Raw genomic sequence first — 20,234 nt, 5'->3', positions numbered from 1 at the left:
AATGGCTGCGTGGTCTGAAAATTCACATTAAAGATGATATTCCTTCTTTACCAAGTAGACAGTAGGCTGAACCACAATAAAGTCTGGAGTGGCGACATGTAGAAACTCTATCACCAGTAACCTTTCTTATACTAGTTATTTATTTCAAGTGACGACAAAAACGCTATGTATGGTCACAGGACACTTATTCCATCTTTTATTTGAGCTTCTGTATGTCGATAAAATTGGTTCGGAACTGGGAATGCAACTCAGACCGCCCTTGACGCGGAATTTGATCCCTTCGTGGCAATACAGCTCGGCTACAATTTGTTGTTTGTTCAAAACTGCAGATTCCTCAACACCTTCACATATTATGCGTGAATGGGATCGAATCCTGGCCCGGCACTAAAGATGTAATTATGTATTATCAAGCTCTAGCATGAGAACACCTATCTTCTGGTGGATAATAATTTTGATTTTTAATGTATTTTCATTCGCTGTCAACACTAACGATATCCGACGTTTTTAACTCCCAGTGAGACACAGAACTATTTGCGAGATGACTGTAAGTTCAAGATACTATTGTGAGCAGCTGGTGGAGAAAAATTCGGTAGGTGACGTCTCTTTGTGTGTAGTCAACAACGATATGTGTGGGGCTCTATTCCCAGTGAGCGCTGAACTCTTCGTCATATTATTTCAGTTCAAACATGCTCACAAGTCACTGCTGGTGCAACAAACTCATATTTAACGTTAGTTTTCTCTAGAATATAACAGCGATAGGTGCCGGGTTTGAGCCCTGGGAAGGAAAAAATTAATGTTTCGTCTCGTCATTTCAGTTAAAACATCTAGTTACTGCCGCGAAATTCCGATATGTCACATCTGACTGTGCTTCGATAGCAATCCGATTAGGTTCCGGGTTCGAATCCGTATCCAACACACAGCTTTACCTCACGGCATTTCAAGTAAGTTACTTGTGAAGAAGCAATATTTAACATCTCTCGTAGTTCGTTCAGGGACAATAGATGCTGGGTAGGAATTCGCGTCTGTTAAAAATGTTTGCGTTATGCAATTTAAAGTTGATATTTGCTAACTGATACTGTCTAAAATCGAGGTATATCACTCTCTGTATGCCTAATCAGGAATGACTGTTAGTTTCCGTCAGTCACGAAATCTTTGCCTAGTCTGCATGAGCTGGGTTTGAATCCATATGCAGAACAAGACGGTTCGTCGTGTCATTTAATGTTCATACATAATTTCAACTAGCTGCTCGTGAATAACTTAAATTTTTAATATCATTTTGTGTTAAATAGTTCAAATGGTTCAAATGGCTCTGAGCACTATGGGACTTAACTTCTAAGGTCATCAGTCCCCTAGAACTTAGAACTACTTAAACCTAACTAACCTAAGGACATCACACACATCCATGCCCGAGGCAGGATTCGAACCTGCGACCGTAGCGGTCACGCGGTTCCAGACTGAAGCGCCTAGAACCGCACGGCCACATCGGCCGGCCCCCACCATCTGGAATCAATGCATTACCTTATAATCCATTATATATAATCATTTTCATAGTACACTTGATATTATAGATGAGTAGGACACAAGACAGGACATAGATAATGTCCGTTTGACGTCAACAGTGTGTAACATTATACTTTTTTTGAATAGGACAATGTTCCTCTCCAATAATTTTTAGATTAGTTACAATAAGCTTACGCTGCAAGAGAATTCGCTTGTATTTTTCAATATGTGGTCTGTTGTCGGTTTGAAGGCCTTCCATAACATCGGCAACGTAGTGCAACTTCACCGAAAGCTGTCTGGACTAGGGTGGAGATAGCAGTGTGAAAGTTGCGAGCTGTCGAAGACGATCTTCATATTCCTAATGCGATTAGGACATCGTATACTCTTGACGACGTTTAGCACCTGTGCGGTCAGTCACCCAATTTCAGAATTCATTTTGAGTAATCCTGCTAAATTCCCAAAATATTGTCTTTTTATATTGATGAGTAATATGGATAGTCGTCACGTTCATGTGCCATCTACAACGCAAATTTAATGTTACTATCCTAGGAACTAACCTGCAATACGTTTTGTATTTCATAATCGGAACTATCTGCATTAACCGTCATCAGAGCAATGTCAGGGAACAGAATGCAGCAGTGCCTACTTGAGGACCTGCTTGAGTCGTGTTCTAAGGAAAGGGTAGTTGCTGGTTCACATTATATTACACTAGCGAGAAGCACCGAAATTTCCTTTTCTCTGCAAAAATCCAGAACTAAATTCAGTAACTAAATGCTAAGAATATATTTGCATTGTGCCAACTCAAAGATCAATAAATATGGATATAGATATAGATTTTTATATTTAAAGCCATTCTCGTTCTGCGTTGGAATAAACATCATTCGTTATTTGCTTGTTCTTGTTACGATTGTTATTGTCATTCTCTCACTCGCAAGAGTCTTAGGCTGATGCTGTATGAATAAATTATGCCATTGGATACAAAGCGGTTTAGTTTTGAGACCTAACCCACGAGGGGGGAAGGCACAGTGGTCTGCTTCAGGAATTCCAAGCAATAAAACACAAAAAACAACCCAGGAAGGGATCGAACAGCTACTTTCATGCAGAGACATGCATTTGGAATCTGTTCATCGTTACGGGGTCAAACAAGAGGGTAACATTACTGAAACAATGATCGGGCTACTTAGTATATAATAGAGCATACAGATTTCAAGGAGGAAACGTATGAAGACGCAGACTTCCTCGTTATCAATATGTGCGGCATATCTTTCGTGTTAACGAAAGTAAATTCCAGCTTTACCTCTTCTTACGTGTCAAATGAAATGAATGCCATGAGGAATAGAATATTTGTTGACTGCGTCTCTTCTTGCTTCCATCCTTACCAACATATTTCTTCATTCTCGTGGTAATCATGACATTCTATGTGCATGCTGGAAACGATTGCAAGTGGACAAATTCGACATCGAGGTGCAAAGCGTTTGGTATCTTACATTATATTCAATTCGAATAAGCTTCCGGTGTATTTTTACTTCGTTTGTATTTTTAGATGATTATGAACGTTACGGGAATTTATCTCACATGCTTTATGTTGAATGATAAACATTGAATGATCCGTTTTGCTTTCCCTACGTTGAAATGATATAATGTCGGCGTCAACAGCCTTCTTCCACGCCGGAAGCTGAAACTTGTATCATTCTGGATTAATGATAATTGAATGTCTCATATGTATACATAGCTCACAAGGCGATGTCAGAAATCATCAGGGGAGAACGCCGCATAAAAACCAAACGTGTGCGCGCGTCTCCACTCTGAAGAACCGTATCGGAGAATCACGGCAAGCATTTCGCTGAAGAGCTGCCTCGTCAGAGAGCCGAGAAATGGCAGCGTCGTAGCAAGTATTTGTCAACACTCTGATAGTGAATTTACTTCCGGGTGTAGGTCGGCGTTACCTCGCTAAATTCACTTGACATTCGTTTTCCACATCGAAGACTCGTACGATATAATCCACTGCAAGATGACACAATTAGAAAGTATATTTAATTTATGGACTCCAAGAACGGCGTTCTTTACATAAGTAACACATGTTTGTGTGTGCATTCGGGAGGACGACGGTGCAATCCCGCGCCCGGCCATCCTGATTTAGGTTTTCATTGATTTCCCTAAATCGCTTCAGGCAAATGCCGGGATGGTTCCTTAGGAAGGGCACGGCCGATTTCCTTCCCCATCCTTCCCTAATCCGAGCTTGTGCTCCGTCTCTAATGACATCGTTGTCGACGGGACGTTAAAACAGTAATCTCCACCTCCTCTGTTTGTGTGTTTAAGGTTTCGTTTTGAGGCTCAGGCAACATCGCAGTGACTATAGTCCGCCTCTGGCCGCCAGTGTGTCGTTAGCTCAGAGGTTCTTTTGTGCGTTGCAGTGCTTGTACTAAAAGTTCTAATCACGGTAGAAGCCGCTGACTACAACCTTTTATTTTCCATTTTAATTAATGGAGTTGCAAACTGCTAGTAAAAATTTCTTATGCGAAATCTGAAGAATGCCTTTAAACATCAATCTTCGTCCGATTTCGACTTAGTAAATTAAGTTAATATCATGGATTTCTGCTTTGCAAATTCCAAGGTGCTTCACTGTAAAATAGGTCCTGAAAAGATTCAAACCGACTGTCAACGATATAAATTTGTGCTTTGTTCGTCATATAGGTCTAACATGTCGGAAGGTTGTTTATGAAGTGCACATGTTCATTAATATAGTTCCCATCTTCTAAATTTTTGCAATAGCATTTAACTGTAGACGTTTTCTAACACCGGCGTTAGCAATTCCTTTCCGTTCTCTGAAACCTTCAAAACGTCAAATTTTTCTGGTTTAAATCTGATGACCTTAACTATCACTTCCGATCAACAATAAATACTTCATGAACCCATACATGGAACTCCAAACGTGCAGTGTGCCTGCACAGCTACAGAGCATGCATTGCAAGGTATTCACACAGTTTATCGCATAGATTTACCATAAGGAATGAAACAAGAACTGTAATACACTTTACATCACAGCCGCTCACTCTGGCTTGACGAAAACATCCAAACATTGACCAAAAGTTGCACAAATAATTAAGTTTGAAAGGAAAAGAAACGAGGTATGAAGCATTTATAAATTCATCGAATGTAGTGAGGTGGTTTAATTTCGTCCCAGACTATAAAATTAATTTTGGGCCATACTCAGCTCTTGCCGATTACCCGCCTACTATTCAGGGCGTCTGTCTCCGTTGCTTTTGAGCGTGAATGGAAATTGTAGAAATTTTCTGTGGAGCAACATTTAATAATAAAGCGTTTTAAATCATCAGAAGCGATGAGCGGTAGCAGGCGCTTTCGATAAAGAACGGGGGAGTGCAGCGCCGCTGCTGTTGCCACGGCCGCTGCCAGTAGCCAGCAAATGGATCCCGGAGCTTTGCCGCATACGGCGTCCAGAGGAGGACAGTCTGCAGGAAATCTGCCGCAAAATCGTTACTAGATAAAATTTTGATATCGGTGTGTCACAAAGCGAAATAGATTGAATCTGCTCTACCATTACATTCACGTCTTCAGCATTCAGACAGAAGAGGCTATAAAAATATTTTATGCCAGCTGGTCTCGATCCACTGACATTATGAACAGAAACAACGCACGCTACCGCTAGACCACAGGCGTAATCAGCCTAGAGTCTCTCTATCTTGGGACAAGTTTTCCTCCAGGAAGTGCCGCAGTCTACAGTGTTGCCAGATTGTGCAGATAACCGGACTTAGAGAATTAGCGAGTTGGCCAGTTTTTTTGTCCCATGTCGCGATCGGCCCGGACTCAGCCTCTGAAGCGGTCGGCCGCCGGTCGAGTTTTATGTCAAAGAGTGTACTTCCTACAGTAGGTAACGTCGCATGATAGTACCTTTCCCGTACTTTAAAATATATATAATACATCTACGTGGAAAGCTTGAGTCTCATTTTAACCAGGAATTGATGTCTTTTGACTAAAACTATATTAGCAAACAAGCAAATATTTTCTTTCGTGATTTTTTTGTGATCAGTCTTCTGACTGATCTGTTAAGGCGAGACTAGAGTTGTTATCCTGTGCGACCGAATAGCACTTCAACCCAAATTCCTCAAATTATTCTGGGATATATTCAAATCTCCATTTTGTCCTACAGTTTTTACCCTCAAGAGCTCGCTCTCGTAACATGCGAAGTTATTCACTGATGTTGTAACAGGTGCCCTCTCATCCTGCCCCTTATTCTACTCAATGTTCTCTCCTCGATAATTCTGCGGAGAACTTTCTCATTCCTTGTCTTATCAGTCCACCTAAGCTTCAGCATCCTTTTATACCACCACACCTCAGACGATTCTCTTCGTTTCGTTTCCGCTTTTCCCACAGCCCATGATAAATTTCTATACAATACTACGGTTCAAACACGCATTCTGAGAACTTTCGTAACTATAGGCAGAATTTCTACACTGAGCAAGCATAAAGGAAAGCTGGAGCAATTTGGCAAACGAGTAGCAGTTCAGGAGAAGACTTTGAGTACTATGGCCAACCACAATCGTCGCGAGACGTTCCGCAACAACGTGTACATTTACAACTTATTTTTTAATTTGGGATCACAGTTACACATTTATTTTCTATGATATGAAGCCAAAATAGACGATACATTTAGAAAAATTTCTTTGAGGTTTGCCAGTGACTCTGTAATTCTGTCAGATACGGAAAAAATCTTACACCAGTTTATTTTAAAGGACAGTGTCTTGAAAAAATGTTATAAGATGAAAGTGAACAAAAGTAAATAGGCGTGGACCGTAGTCGAAATAAATCAGGTGATACTGATAGGATAAGATTAGGAAATGAGACACTAAAAGTAGTGAATGAGCACTAGTATTTCGGCAAGAAAATAACTGAACTGGCCAGATCAGAGAGGGGATATAATGCAGACTGGCGATAAGAGGAAAAGCGATCCGGAAAAAAAGAAATCTCTAAGCATCGAATATAAAATCTGAAAGTATTTGCATCGAGCGTAACCTTGTAGGGAAGCGAAACATGGTTGATAATCTGCCTAGACAGGAAGAGGATAGAAGCATTTCAAATGTGCTGCTAACAGAAGAATATCGAAAGGCGATACAGAATCAGAAGGGGGGAGAGAGGCAATTTATAGCACAGCACAGCTGAACGAAGGAAGAAAAAAAATGGAAGGTAGATTAGTGTTTACCGTCCCGTCAACTAAAAGAAAGGATCCGTTGACAGGAAACTTGGCCTCCCGCGGTGGACGAGCGGTTCTAGGCGCTACAGTCTGGAACCGCGCGGCCGCTACGGTCGCAAATGGTTCAATTGGTTCAAATGGCTCTGAGCACTATGGGACTTAACATCTGTGGTCATCAGTCCCCTAGAACTTAGAACTACTTAAACCTAACTAACCTAAGGACATCACACACATCCATGCCCGAGGCAGGATTCGAACCTGCGACCGTAGCAGTCGCGCGGTTCCGGACTGCGCGCCTAGAACCGCTAGACCACCGCGGCCGGCGCTACGGTCGCAGGTTCGAATCCTGCCTAGGGCATGGATGTGTGTGATGTCCTTAGGTTAGTTAGGTTTAAGTAGTTCTAAGTTCTAGCGGACTGATGACCTCAGAAGTTGATTCCCATAGTGCTCAGAGCCACAACGAAAATTTTGTAGGCACTCAGAGTAGAAGTACTTCCGTCAGCATAATTTCGAAACTCAAATTAGAGAAGAACATTAGTCTATTCATATAATAACTGGAAGGTTGATGTAGGTTTAGTGAGGATTTCGTATCCCACAGCATTGAATTTACGTAAAACCGACTTGACATAGCCGGCCGCGGTGGTCTAGCGGTTCTGGCGCTGCAGTCCGGAACCGCGGGACTGCTACGGTCGCAGGTTCGAATCCTGCCTCGGGCATGGGTGTGTGTGATGTCCTTAGGTTAGTTAGGTTTAAGTAGTTCTAAGTTCTAGGGGACTTATGACCTAAGATGTTGAGTCCCATAGTGCTCAGAGCCATTTGAACCATTTTTTTTTTTTTTTTGGCTTGACGTAACAGAAGGAAACAATTCATAAAAACTCCACTATTAATCATGCACAAAAATAGTTGTGTAGTTAGTATAACATTACATTACACTGTGTAGCTTACTAAAATTCTAAATGTGAGTGCAATAACCTGTAAATATGAAATACAGTCTACCGTCAGGAAGCATTCGTCAACCGAAATACAATAAAAATTAATGCCAAGAGACATTAATGAAGCGAATGTATCTCTCCATTTCAGTGGAATTACTACGTTTTCGTTACTTATCTAACATAAATTGCTGGTGTAGAGCAACCAGCCACAAATTGGGTTTAGGTTACTTTATTCAAAAAGTACAGTTACCGATTTCTAATTTTTCCAACACAAGTATGTAGCGCAACCATACGGGTTACAAGTTTGTAATTTGTAAATTATTATTATCCTAGGGCAACACACAACAAACAAAAGTTTAATCTGTATTGATGAGCGCATGAAAAATCGTCTGATGATGAATTGTAAAAAATTCGAAACCGGTAACGGTACTACTTGAATAAAGTAACCTAAAACCATTTCGTGGATGGTTGCTGTACACCACCAACAATTGATTTTGTATAACAGCTTCGGTCTCCAAACATGTCTATATATGACAAAATTGCATGACGTATGTAAAATTTGGCTTAAATGTTGCTTTATTATGAGGGATTTTAAGAAAAAGGACAAGAAACGCAACTTCTAAAATCACTTTGAATTAATGATGGCCCAAAAATAAAAAAAATAAAAAATATTGAAATCAGCACTATGCAAAGTTTACTGGGTGACTTTCCTGTTTTGGCGCGCTACTGATGTGGGTGTCATGGCTGACAGCCTGGTATCTTTTTGTGTCTCCACCTCAGAGTCAGAGAGGCATTATTTGTTTGGTAATCTCCGTTATCTAATTAAATCACCACAAAACGTACTGAAAGCCTCATATTGGCCTCTCAGACCGCAAGTTTCAACTGAAGATTCTCACGTAAATTTATCATTTTCATAGATACATCATATTAACAGAGTCGTGACTGCGGTGCACAATAATGACGATTATATGTGATAGTTTACATGTTACTTTGGTAATGGCCATGAACTACTGATATTAAGTGTATCGATTTTTTATGATATTTTGCTGCTTATATGTGTCTGATGTAGGGGTTACTAAATTTTGGTTCTTATGCCGCTGTAAGTTTAATGTTACTTGCTTTGTAATGCAGACAGCCGGAAGACAGTTCAACATATACCGATACTGGATGCTAAGCAATGAACGGAATACACGTGCAGCTGTTGTAGACAGAATGAAAGTCGTTAAATATTTGTCAAATCTATTCCCTGCAGAACAAGCCTATGGCCAGTCGCAGAGCTCTTTTCCATAAACGTCCGATGTTCGATGATAGTTTGACCAGATATCGGTCTAAAGAACTCGAGTAGGAAACCGCGACGTCTCGAACCAGTACACTTTTGTAGACAAACTGAAATTTCCAAGTATCCTACAACGGAATAGTTGCCTACCATATGATTTCCCCACAACTAAGCCTATGTGGTCGTTCAACGTCAATTATCGACAAACCGTTGCTCTCAATGAATTGTGTAACGTGCCTTGAGAGGGAAGAGCTTGTTCCACGTCATTATAATCAGCTTGTTCCCTCACATTATATTGAATACTATAGATGTTTGAGATACGTTCATTATTTTTCCAAATTTAAGATATGTTATAATTCGAGTGAAGAAATGGCCTAGCCGTTTATTTAATTGATAGTTAAAAAAATTCAATTACTTTTCTTAATCTCTCTACAGTGCCTTGGGTTAATTAACTTTGAGTTTGTATCAAGAGTTCGTCTGCTGGTAGTGGCAAGGCAGAGAAGTGATCACTCTGATGCACCTGTTTGCCAGGGGTAGTTTGGTGTTGGTAACAGGTTCCCCTCCCTTCCAGGGCAGAGGAGGAAGGCCGGTGAGAGGCGTCATGACAGGAACACTCTGGGAGAAGCTGTTGAACTGAGCGGACGGAACCGTTGACGATTTCTGTCTTTGTCGCCAATTACTTTGTGGGATGCAGTATAATTAATTACATTGTTATCAGTCCGCTCTTTTTCAGGATGGGAGTACTTATCATGTCGTTACGACCATTCCCTTTTTTCTTAGAAATTTTGCATGTAAAATTTTCAGTTGGGGTTTCTTTTCCAGAGGTGAGGATGGGGGCTCACGTTATCCATTTGTAGTAACGCAATCAGTTAGTGACTTAAGCACACGAGAGCAGCAAAAGCATCAAAAATCGTATAGTTCCACTTTTAGCAGTAGCGTTTTGCAATTTTAAATTTATTACTGGTCTTGCGGAAATAAGATGGGGCCTCACCCCGCCTAGCTAGCTTAACACGTGGTCGTCACTGCTGATGAGAAATTTAGACGATGATTCCGTGTGAAACCTGCTAGGATATGCGTGCGTTTTGTGTGAGTTACTTAAGGCTCTAAGCGTATGACGTAATTCTTTGGCAAATTCATAAATTTTGTGCACGGATCTTTTGATTCATGACTACCCCTATTTGGAAGCAGAGACCTAGATGAGGCTCCAAGTCCTAAGTAATTTGCAAATAATTGGATGTTCGTGTGGATAATTGTATAGATTGAAAACCAGAATGAAGAGCGGGGTGAGTACAAAAAAAAATTGGCATTGGTGTCGATCACCCCGCCAATGAGCTACCAGTTCGTTCTTGAAAATAGTTAAGGTGAGAATGCTAGCGTGTGCCGTAAATTGTTAATTTGCGTGTGCCAAATTTTATAGGATGTTTTATTTTTAAAGAAATAGTTTTTTGATTATACGAGAGACGTTTGTGTCTGCTTTGTTCCCTTCGCTTTCCCGCCAAGAATCTTTACTATAATTTTGACTAAGGGAACGGTGGTGAGAAGCAATGGAGAGAGTGGCCATTGAGGAACCAAAGCACGGTTCATTAATTCATAACGATTCGGTCCAAGTAACAACATGGGGTTCGAATTTAAATCACTGTCCAAGGAGACGAACTAAAGATGCAGATTTCTGGGTAAATAATAAAATTATCATATGGATTTAATTTCATGAATTCATTGACTGATTGTAACACCGCCATCTTCTGCAGTAACAACGTTAGTACTAATCTTAGAGCTTAGTTGGTTCAAATGGCGCTGAACATTATGGAACTTAACTTCTGTGGTCATCAGTCCTCTAGAGCTTAGAACTACTTAAACCTAACTAACCTAAGGACATCACACACATCCATTCCCGGAGGCAGGCTGGCTTGGCTCTGAGCACTATGGGACTTAACATCTGTGGTCATCAGTCCCCTAGAACTTAGAACTGCTGAAACCTAACTAACCTAAGGACACCACACAACAGCCAGTCATCCGGAAGCAGGATTCGAACCTGCTACCGTAGCGGTCGCGCGGTTTCACACTGTAGCGCCTAGAACCGCTCGGCCACTCGGGCCGGCTTAGAGCTTATTAATTAGTTATTTTCCATTTGGTTGCTTGAGCCCTCTCTTGCGTCATCCGCTGCGAAGTCTTAAAAAGATAATGACCTATTCAATGAAATACTAACTTCGGGCCGGTCCCCTTTCAATCAGTCCTCCTGAGCATTGAATCAAGCTGGTAAGCAGCGTGTATAAGAAATGTCTTGTCACACACGCAACCCGGCACGTTCGAACATAGATTGGGAGAGATAGAAAAAAGATAACAAGAGGGAAAGTAACCGTTGACCCTAACTCTAATTTTCTTTAATAATGGTATTAGTGAGATCATGGTTCACATACCATTCCTATACATACTATGATAAATGCGTTTGTGGAATACAGAAACGATGTTCAAAGAAACAGACTCACTAGAAACATAAGGCTTTGCTGGAGCAGAGAGAGAGAGAGAGAGAGAGAGAGAGAGAGAGAGACGAACGCTGACGGTAGCAGACAAACGATAATGGGAAATGGCTCCATTCTCTTAGGGATGCAATGATTTCCGCTGATTAATTCCGCTGTTCTGATGTGAGAGAGGAGAGGGACTCTTATGAGATGCCAACAGTATTTAGAAACCGGACTTGTGCTCACGTTTCTCATTCCACCAACTGGCTTTCTGTTTAGTCGACAATGTTCAGTCGTTGAATGTGTTTCGTGTGTCACGTCAGCCAGTGATTTAATTTTACTGCATGACAAGCATTACAGAAGCGCAACCGTGTTTTAATTAAGAGACAGCGGTGGGCCCCATCCTCCTGAAGAGGAGACACACGACTGACAGCGAAACAACGGCATTCATGCGGAATGCACCTGCCGCGCATGCGTAGACCGCTTGATTAAATTGCACGGTCGAGGAATTCTAAATTTCCTGCACGCCTCTACCGTTCGCACAAGCGATGACCAACGCCGTCAGAATTCGATTCGAAACAGTAATTCAATTACTACCGTTTTGAGAGAAAGATTGGCTCAGAAAAGCTAGTCCAATGTAATATTTTTGTCGAAATTTTGCAAGTTTTCCATTCCACCGACTGCCAAATTAGTATACGCACGTAGTTTTTAACATGGCCAACCGAGGAAGTCGATGAAAACGAGACCGATATTTATAGTTTATTGTTTATATGAAGAGTTAATCAAATTAAATATTACATATATTATCCTCAGGCATCAGCGAATTGTCATGGAAGTAATGGAAGGAAGTATGTGTTTGGCTGGGTGGTGGGGGGGGTGGGGTGGAGGGGGAATTGTAAAGGCAGACTACAGTAAGTAGGTTCAAATGGATGTAGTCTGCAGTAATTATTCTGAGATGAGATGATACTTCTATATGATGGACTAGCGTGCTATGAAAATCTGTAGCAAGGCGCTTTTCGTCCACGAGACTCAGAGAGCCAAAGACACTGGTTCCCAGGTAGATGCCGTGTTTCTTGACTTCCGCAACGCGTTTGATACAGTTCCCCACAATCGTTTAATGCACAAAGTAAGAGTATACGGAGTATCAAACCAACTGTGTGATTGGATTGAAGAGATCCTGGATAACAGATCGCACCATGTCATTCTCAATGGAGAGAAGTCTTCCGAAGTAAGAGTGATCTCAGGTGTGCCGCAGGGGAGTGTCGTAGGACCGTTGCTATTCACAATAAACATAAATGACCTTGTGGATGACATCGGAAGTTCACTGAGGCTTTTGGCGGATGATGCTGTAGTATATCGAGAGATTGGAATAATGGAAAATTCTACTGAAATGCAGGAGGATCTGCAACGAACTGACGCATGGTTCAGGGAATGGCAATTGAATCTCAATGTAGACAAGAGTAATGTGCTGCGAATACATAGAAAGAAAGACCCTTTATCATTTAACTACAAAATAGCATGTCAGCAACTGGAAGCAGTTAATTCCATAAATTATCTGGGAGTATGAATCAGGAGTGAATTAAAATGGAATGATAATATAAAATGAACCGTCGGTAGGGCGGTTGCCAGACAGATTCTTTGAAAGAATCCTAAGGAAATGCAATCCGAAAACAAAGGAAGTAGGTTACAGTACACTTGTTCGCCCACTGCTTGAATACTGCTCACCGGTGTGGGATCCGTACCAGATATGGTTGATAGAAGAGATAGAGAAGATCCAACGGTGAGCAACGTGCTGCATTACAGGATCCTTTAGTAATCGCGAAAGCGTTACGGAGATGATAGATAAACTCCAGTGGAAGACTCTGCAAGAGACGCTCTCAGTAGCTCGGTACGGGCTTTTTTTGAAGTTCCGAGAACATACCTTCACCGAGGAGTCAAGCAGTATATTGCTCTCCTACGTATATCTCGCGAAGAGACCATGAGCACATAATCAGAGAGATTAGAGCCCACAATAGAGGCATACCGACAATTTTTCTTTCCACGAACAATACGAGACTGGAATAGAAGGGATAGAGGTACTCAAAGTACCCTTCGCCACACACCGTCAGGTGGCTTGCGGAGTATGGATATAGATGCAGATGTAGATTCGAACGCAAGTCTCCTGTTCACGAGTCAGATGCGCTAACCACTTCATTGCTGAGATGCTATTACGATACATTCGCATAGCCTCTGCGGTGCTGGTCAAGTTCAGATGGATTACCCACTGAGCTGAAGCGTGACTGGGAATTTTGACGAAGGAGGGACATGTGCTGGGACAGTCCGTGCAGTTGTGCAGGGCCACTGTGCGCGGATGGCGTAGTAGTTGGTGCATTTGCCTAGTGACCAGGAGACCCGAACTTGCATCCAGGTCTTGATAAACATTTTCATTCACATGTGTCAGTCCGCACATATACATTATAGATGTTTGAACTTGCAAAGGTCTCTGAAATCATAAGGTTTCATTTGATTAAAGGAACTATCCTTGGGTTTCAGTCAGGATCCTCCCTTTCGATCGATGATGAGGTCCTATGCCAATATAGGCTGCAGAGCCTCTGCAATGCTGTTCGAGTTTAGGGGGTGGGGGTGGGGGGGGTGGGGGACGTACCAAGTGGGCTGAGGTGTGAATAGGAATTTATGCTGAAAGGCAGACATGATAGGGTGGCCTGTGCAACTGTGTAAAGCCACTGTGCCGGATTGACATAATAGTTAGCGCATCTGCCTAGAGAACAGGAGACCCTACTTAGAATCCAGGTCTTGGTACAAATTTCATTCCTCGCTTTAGTCTGCATGTATACATTAAACATCTTTGGAAAAAAGTTCTCTTGAACTTTTATTACTTAAATAAATAATCATACAAACTACGAAACTGTTGCCCTAGACCAAGAGCAGAAGAGAACGTAGGAAAAAGTCAATTAACTTTTAGTTTATAAGTAACGCACTTCAACATATGAGAAACACTCTAAATTCTGTTTCGAAACAGATGAGAGTTTAGCTTTAGTAATTTGCCCATCCTGGAAAACAGTCGAGGAAGCCCTAGAGGATCACAACGCAAACGTGGGGCGAAGTGAAGTGGAATGTACAGACACATCATATGTCCAGTACAAGAAACTCCCATTATGGTTATCCCCCGCCCCCTGCCCTCTTAACCACACAAGTATACTGACATCATGCGACGAAAATCATCTGGGGCTCAATTATGTATAAACAGCATTTAAGAATATCAGCCAAATCATTATTTTTAAATAGTTACTTTGCTAGTAGCAAGCTACTCAAACTGCAACCGTTGCCTGCATTAGACGACTTTCAGTGACCTATTTGGACATTATAAGAGTTGAGGGGCAACAAAGGGAAGCAGCGGTTGGGAAGGGAGTGAGACAGGGTTGTAGCCTGTCCCCGATGTTATTCAATCTGTATATTGAGCAAGCAGTAAAGGAAACAAAAGAAAAATTCATAGTAGGTATTAAAATCCACGGAGAAGAAATAAAAACTTTGAGGTTCGCCGATGACATTGTAATTCAGTCAGAGACAGCAAAGGACTTGGAAGAGCAGTTGAACGTAATGCACAGTGTCTTGAAACGAGGATATAAGATGAACATCAACAAAAGCAAAACGAGGATAACGGAATGTAGTCGAATTAAGTTGGGTGATGCTGAGGGAATTAGATTAGTAAATGAGACACTTAAAGTAGTAAAGGAGTTTTGCTATTTGGGGAGCAAAATAACTGATGATGGTCGAAGTAGAGAGGATATAAAATGTAGACTGGCAATGGCAAGGTTAGCGTTTCCGTAGAAGAGAAAATAACATCGAGTATAGATTTAAGTGTCAGGAAGTAGTTTCTGAAACTATTAGTATGGAGTGTAGCCATGTATGGAAGTGAAATATGGACGATAAATAGTTTGGACAAGAACAGAATAGAAGCTTTCGAAATGTGGTGCTACAGAAGAATGCTGAAGATTAGATGGGTAGATCACATAACTAATGAGGAGGTATTGAATAAAATTGGGGAGAAGAGGAGTTTGTGGCACAACTTGACAAGAAGAAGGGACCGGTTGGTAGGGCATGTACTGAGCCATCAAGGGATCATAAATTTAGCATTGGAGGGCAGCGTGGAGGGTAAAAATCGTAGAGGCAGACCAAGAGATGAATACACTAAGCAGATTCAGAAGGATGTAGGTTTTAGTAAGTACTGGGAGATGAAGAAGCTTGCACATGATAGAGTAACATGGAGAGCTGCATCAAACCAGTCTCAGGACTGAAGACAACAACAACATTTGGACATTCCTGCCTCTTCTTGGTGGAGCGCTAATTGGATGCGTAATTTTCCCATGAAACTTTCATAGCCATGTGCGGTATATGTAAGTCGTTTTTGTCTTTCTCTAAACGCTGTGTGTCTTAAGTCCGATGAGCAGTTCTCTAAGCAGTAGAATTTTTGAATAAATGTTTATACATACGTTCCTTCACCTCTTGGTAAAGGGTCAGTTCTTCGGCAAAATTATTTTATCCGTGCTGGATCTCGTGAACTCTACGACCGTTAAAGGTTGTTACTGAATAACGAAACTAGTCACTAATACTTTAAAAACAGCTTTATTTCAATGCCATTATCGGTTTCGGGCTGTTGCGGTCCTCTTCAAATGGCTTACTTTTACCATTGCGTCAATATTCTAGTTACGTTATTCACGAATAATATAACTAAATTCATTCAGTTTATTTCGTGATTGTGTGTATCATAACCAAACGTTACACTACAGGCAAGACATATAGAGTATTGGACATTTCTGCTATTTTACAGTTAACGGTAATTTAACCCAAGGCTTGGTCTTTTTCATCTTATACCGTAATGTATGCTATTTTTTTCACGAATAACTATCTGTAACGTTTTTCTTTCCCATGAATACAACGTAAGGTCGTCGGTATTACGAAGTGATTTTAATAACTGAAGAAGATTCAGCTATACTGCAATGATTACTTTAATATCTCATCTCCGAACAGAACAGCCAAAGTAGATGGTAAATTGGCTATGAGTTAACTATGTCCTTGTCTCACTCCTTTGTTTGTTGGGAATGGGTCTTTAAATTTTCTACCTAGAGTCAATTCTTTTTTCTTCCATATGCTCAGAATTACAGATACTGCATCAGATGTATGGATCATCTTCTATCATTAATAATAATTCAAAGAATTTTGATAAGCTATACTTGAAGGCTTTCACTTCTTCTTCTTCAGCGTTTCCCACTTTGAGTTAACCGTTTTCTTCTGCCACCGGTCTCTTTAGTTTCAGTCATCATGTCTTAGATTAATGTCTTCCTTGGCTTTCTATGTGTATTTTTTCCATCTTAGCACAATTCTTATCCTTCATCTTCTTCTGGACAACTCCGAGTTTAAAATCTTTCTTGGGCCCTATGGTTGTGCATTTTCTGTGTGTGTGTGTGTGTGTGTACCACGGAAGTGCTCTGTTCTCCTATATTTTTGTTACGGAGTGCATTTTATGATATATGGGAAGGGTTCTATATGTAATGATACAAACATTTTTTTTTCTGAAAGCTGGTTGCTTTTATTCAGGATTCCAATACATCATATTATTTCCCCAACTTTTATGGTTGTAAAACCCTATTTTTCAGAATATCTCCATACAACACTACGGCCTAACGTCACCTTACTGGCAGTGTCTGGACGCCCGCATGGTAACACTCTGCAGGTGGACGTCGGAGCCAACGTGTTGCTGCAGCAGTAACCTCCCCGTCATCGACGTACTGCTCCCTGCGGAGTTCATCCTTCATTGAGCCAAACAGAGGGAAGTCGGAAGGTGCGAGATCCGGTATGTTGGGTGGATGAGGAGAAATAGTCCAGTGAAGTTTTGTGAGTACCTCTCGGATGCACGGACTTGTGTGAGTCCTTGATTGATCATGGAGAAGGAGAAGTTCGTTTGCGTTTTTAGGGCGACGAACACGTTGAAGATGCTTCTTCCTTTTCTTGAGGGTAGCACAATACACCTCAGGGTTGATCGTTGCACCATGAGGGAGTACACCAGAGTAACTCCTTCGGAAACCAGATGATCCGGCCGTGACTTTACCAGTTGAGTGTGCGGCTTTGAACTTGTTTTTCGCAGGAAAGGCGGTGTGGCGCCCCTGTATTGACTGCCGTTTTTTTTCCGGTTCGAAGTGATGGGCCCAAGATTCATTACATGTGAAGATGTAGGACAAAACATTTTCACGACCAGCCTTGTAACATGCAAGCGATTCCGCACAGATGCTCCTTCGTTGATCTTTATGTACTTATATAAGGCGCTGAGGAACCCAGCGGCACATCCCTTTGGGAACCCCAGCTGGTGGATGAGTGTGTCAGCATTACCGACAAAGACGTCCAGTTGTGCAGCGAGGTGGTTGAATGCGATCCGTCGACCACTTCGAATGAGAATGGCCTCTCGTTCCAACATTACAGGAGTAATAGCAGTCTGCTGCTCCTTGGAGATCAGGTAGGTTTGCACGACCTTGTAGCGATAATGGCAGACGCGTCTCTCGGCGACTCACAATGCTCTTATTTACTGACCGGTCTCTGTAGATATTCTGCAAGCCCCTGTGAAGGTCTGCGACGCTGTGGTTTTCCACCAAAAGAGGCTCATTGGCAGCTCTCTGCATCGATCTTACGCAGTTGCAGACGCTATTTTGAAGGTTAGGCATGGCGCCGTCACCTATTGGAACTTGATGAAACTGTAGCGGCTCAAGTGGGAATATTTGGCAACATCCCACAACAAATTCAGCATTTTGTCAATCGGAATTGGCCGAGTATCAGACATGTGTTGTAATACGTATTGAATGCCACTGTTTAGCAAGGATTCATCTAAACTACGTGGAAATTATAGACAGTGGTATCCTGGTCGTCTGTTAACTTCAAAGGTAGAGTTTTGTCTTTGACATAGTTTTTTCGTTGTTTCAGATATTTTTCTGTAGTTGTTGAAACATCGATGTTCAACCTTCGAACATGGAATATTTTGATATTGATTAACAGTAATACAGGTATACCTTTAGCTAACTTGATGCAGTAAATAGCCGAAATTGCGAGATTCAGCTATTTTATGTAATTGATAATTAGATTTGGGTTACCTAAAACCATTTTCAAATCATCCTGTGAGACGGAATGTTAAAATTACGATTTATCCAATAAAATGTTGCGAATGTTGAGTAAATATTACAAACATTACAAGATACAGAGCATTTCGCAGCAGGATATACGTACCAAACGGACAAAATGGTGTATACCGTTATAGTATGCAATTCATTTTAGATTTTATAAGCCGGCCGGTGTGGTCGAGCGGTTCTAGGCGCTTCATTTTGGAACCGCGCGACCACTACGATCGCAGGTTCGAATCCTGCCTCAGCCATGTCCTTAGTTTAGTCAGGTTTATGTTGTTGTAAGTTATAGGGGACAGATGACCTCAGATGTTAAGTCCCATAGTGCTCAGAGCCATTTGAACCATTTTTAGATTTTATATACAGTTATGTCAAAGTAAAGTTTTCTATGAGTGTTGGCAGGACAGCCGTACAGTTGAAAACTACTTCCCTCGCAGCTACATGGAAACTCCCTGTAGTGGCGTGCTATAAGGAGGAAGGAAATTTCTTTATTAAAATTTCCTGTCATCAAGGATGAAACAATTACTACAGTAGAAGTGCAACTCAACTGACACATTTAAGCCGTTTAAAGTTTTCCGGAATCAGCAGGACAATTAAAAGCTCTTTAAAATTTTTTGTCAAAAACAGCAAACATTTGAGAGGAAAGACCAGTAAACAACAGCAGCGCCACGTATGACGTATACAAACAAAAGTCGTATTCTGCAACGACACACAACATTGTTCATTTTGAACCAATAATAGTTTGGAAAAAAACCTAAGAGTATGACTGTGAAAAAACCTCATTACCTTTCGAATTACTTCATACTTGTAATGTACAACGCCAGAAGCAAACCTAACAGAATTTAAACCTGTAAAAAAACTTTTTAATGACACTTCACAGGTAAAACTAGCTTGTCTCTTCAACAGTACCACATGCTAGAGACTATGATGGTACAAGACCACATGATGTATCTTTTAATTCTTGAAAGGTGTGTGTAAATTTTCGTACGAGTTTTTCTTGCTTTGGATATCTCAATTCGCGCTCATAAGGTTAGAATTAATTAGACATTCATGCACAGCCACGGTGGAAAAGTGGCGCTGCACAGAGATGAGTTGGAGAAGATCTTGCTGGGAGTACACGAACAATTTATTTCTTTTTTGAATGTTGTGCGGCAAAGCGTACTATTCGGAGTGTAATAGACCTCTGTGACTGTGTTTTGCTACTCTGTGGCATTACAGTAACAACAGTTGGTAATGCGCTGTTCTGTGTAAAGGATGTTAAAATACAGCTTGCCTCATTCCTGTATTTTTCATTTCCACAGTTATTTATTTCCCAGCGCTAGCTCCAACGGGTTATATAGGCCCAGGCACCAATGAATGCATTAGCAGTAGGTTCTTCGAATACAGAATGAAATATCATCGGAATAGTCCTGGAAGTGTGCAGTGAAAGCTATCGGGACGAACTGATGGCGTAGTAGTTTAATACTACCAGTAAAAGTAATTGTGAAAATGAATACGGCATAAACACCGCAAATAGAGAGACTTGTAGTCAAAGGATGTTCACGAAAGGAAGAGATAGACCACAGAGAAAAGTTTTCGCCACAGATCTTGTAAGCAGATTCAGCAAAAGCCTACGACAGGAACATGGGACAGCCGTTAGAAATATATTTATGTAGCTAAATGGAACAACAAACTGTAAATAAAAAATATATAAAA

The sequence above is a fragment of the Schistocerca cancellata genome, chromosome 8, assembly GCF_023864275.1.
Source record: "Schistocerca cancellata isolate TAMUIC-IGC-003103 chromosome 8, iqSchCanc2.1, whole genome shotgun sequence".
Taxonomy (NCBI): Eukaryota; Metazoa; Arthropoda; class Insecta; order Orthoptera; family Acrididae; genus Schistocerca; species Schistocerca cancellata.
This window is presented reverse-complemented; position numbering follows the sequence as displayed.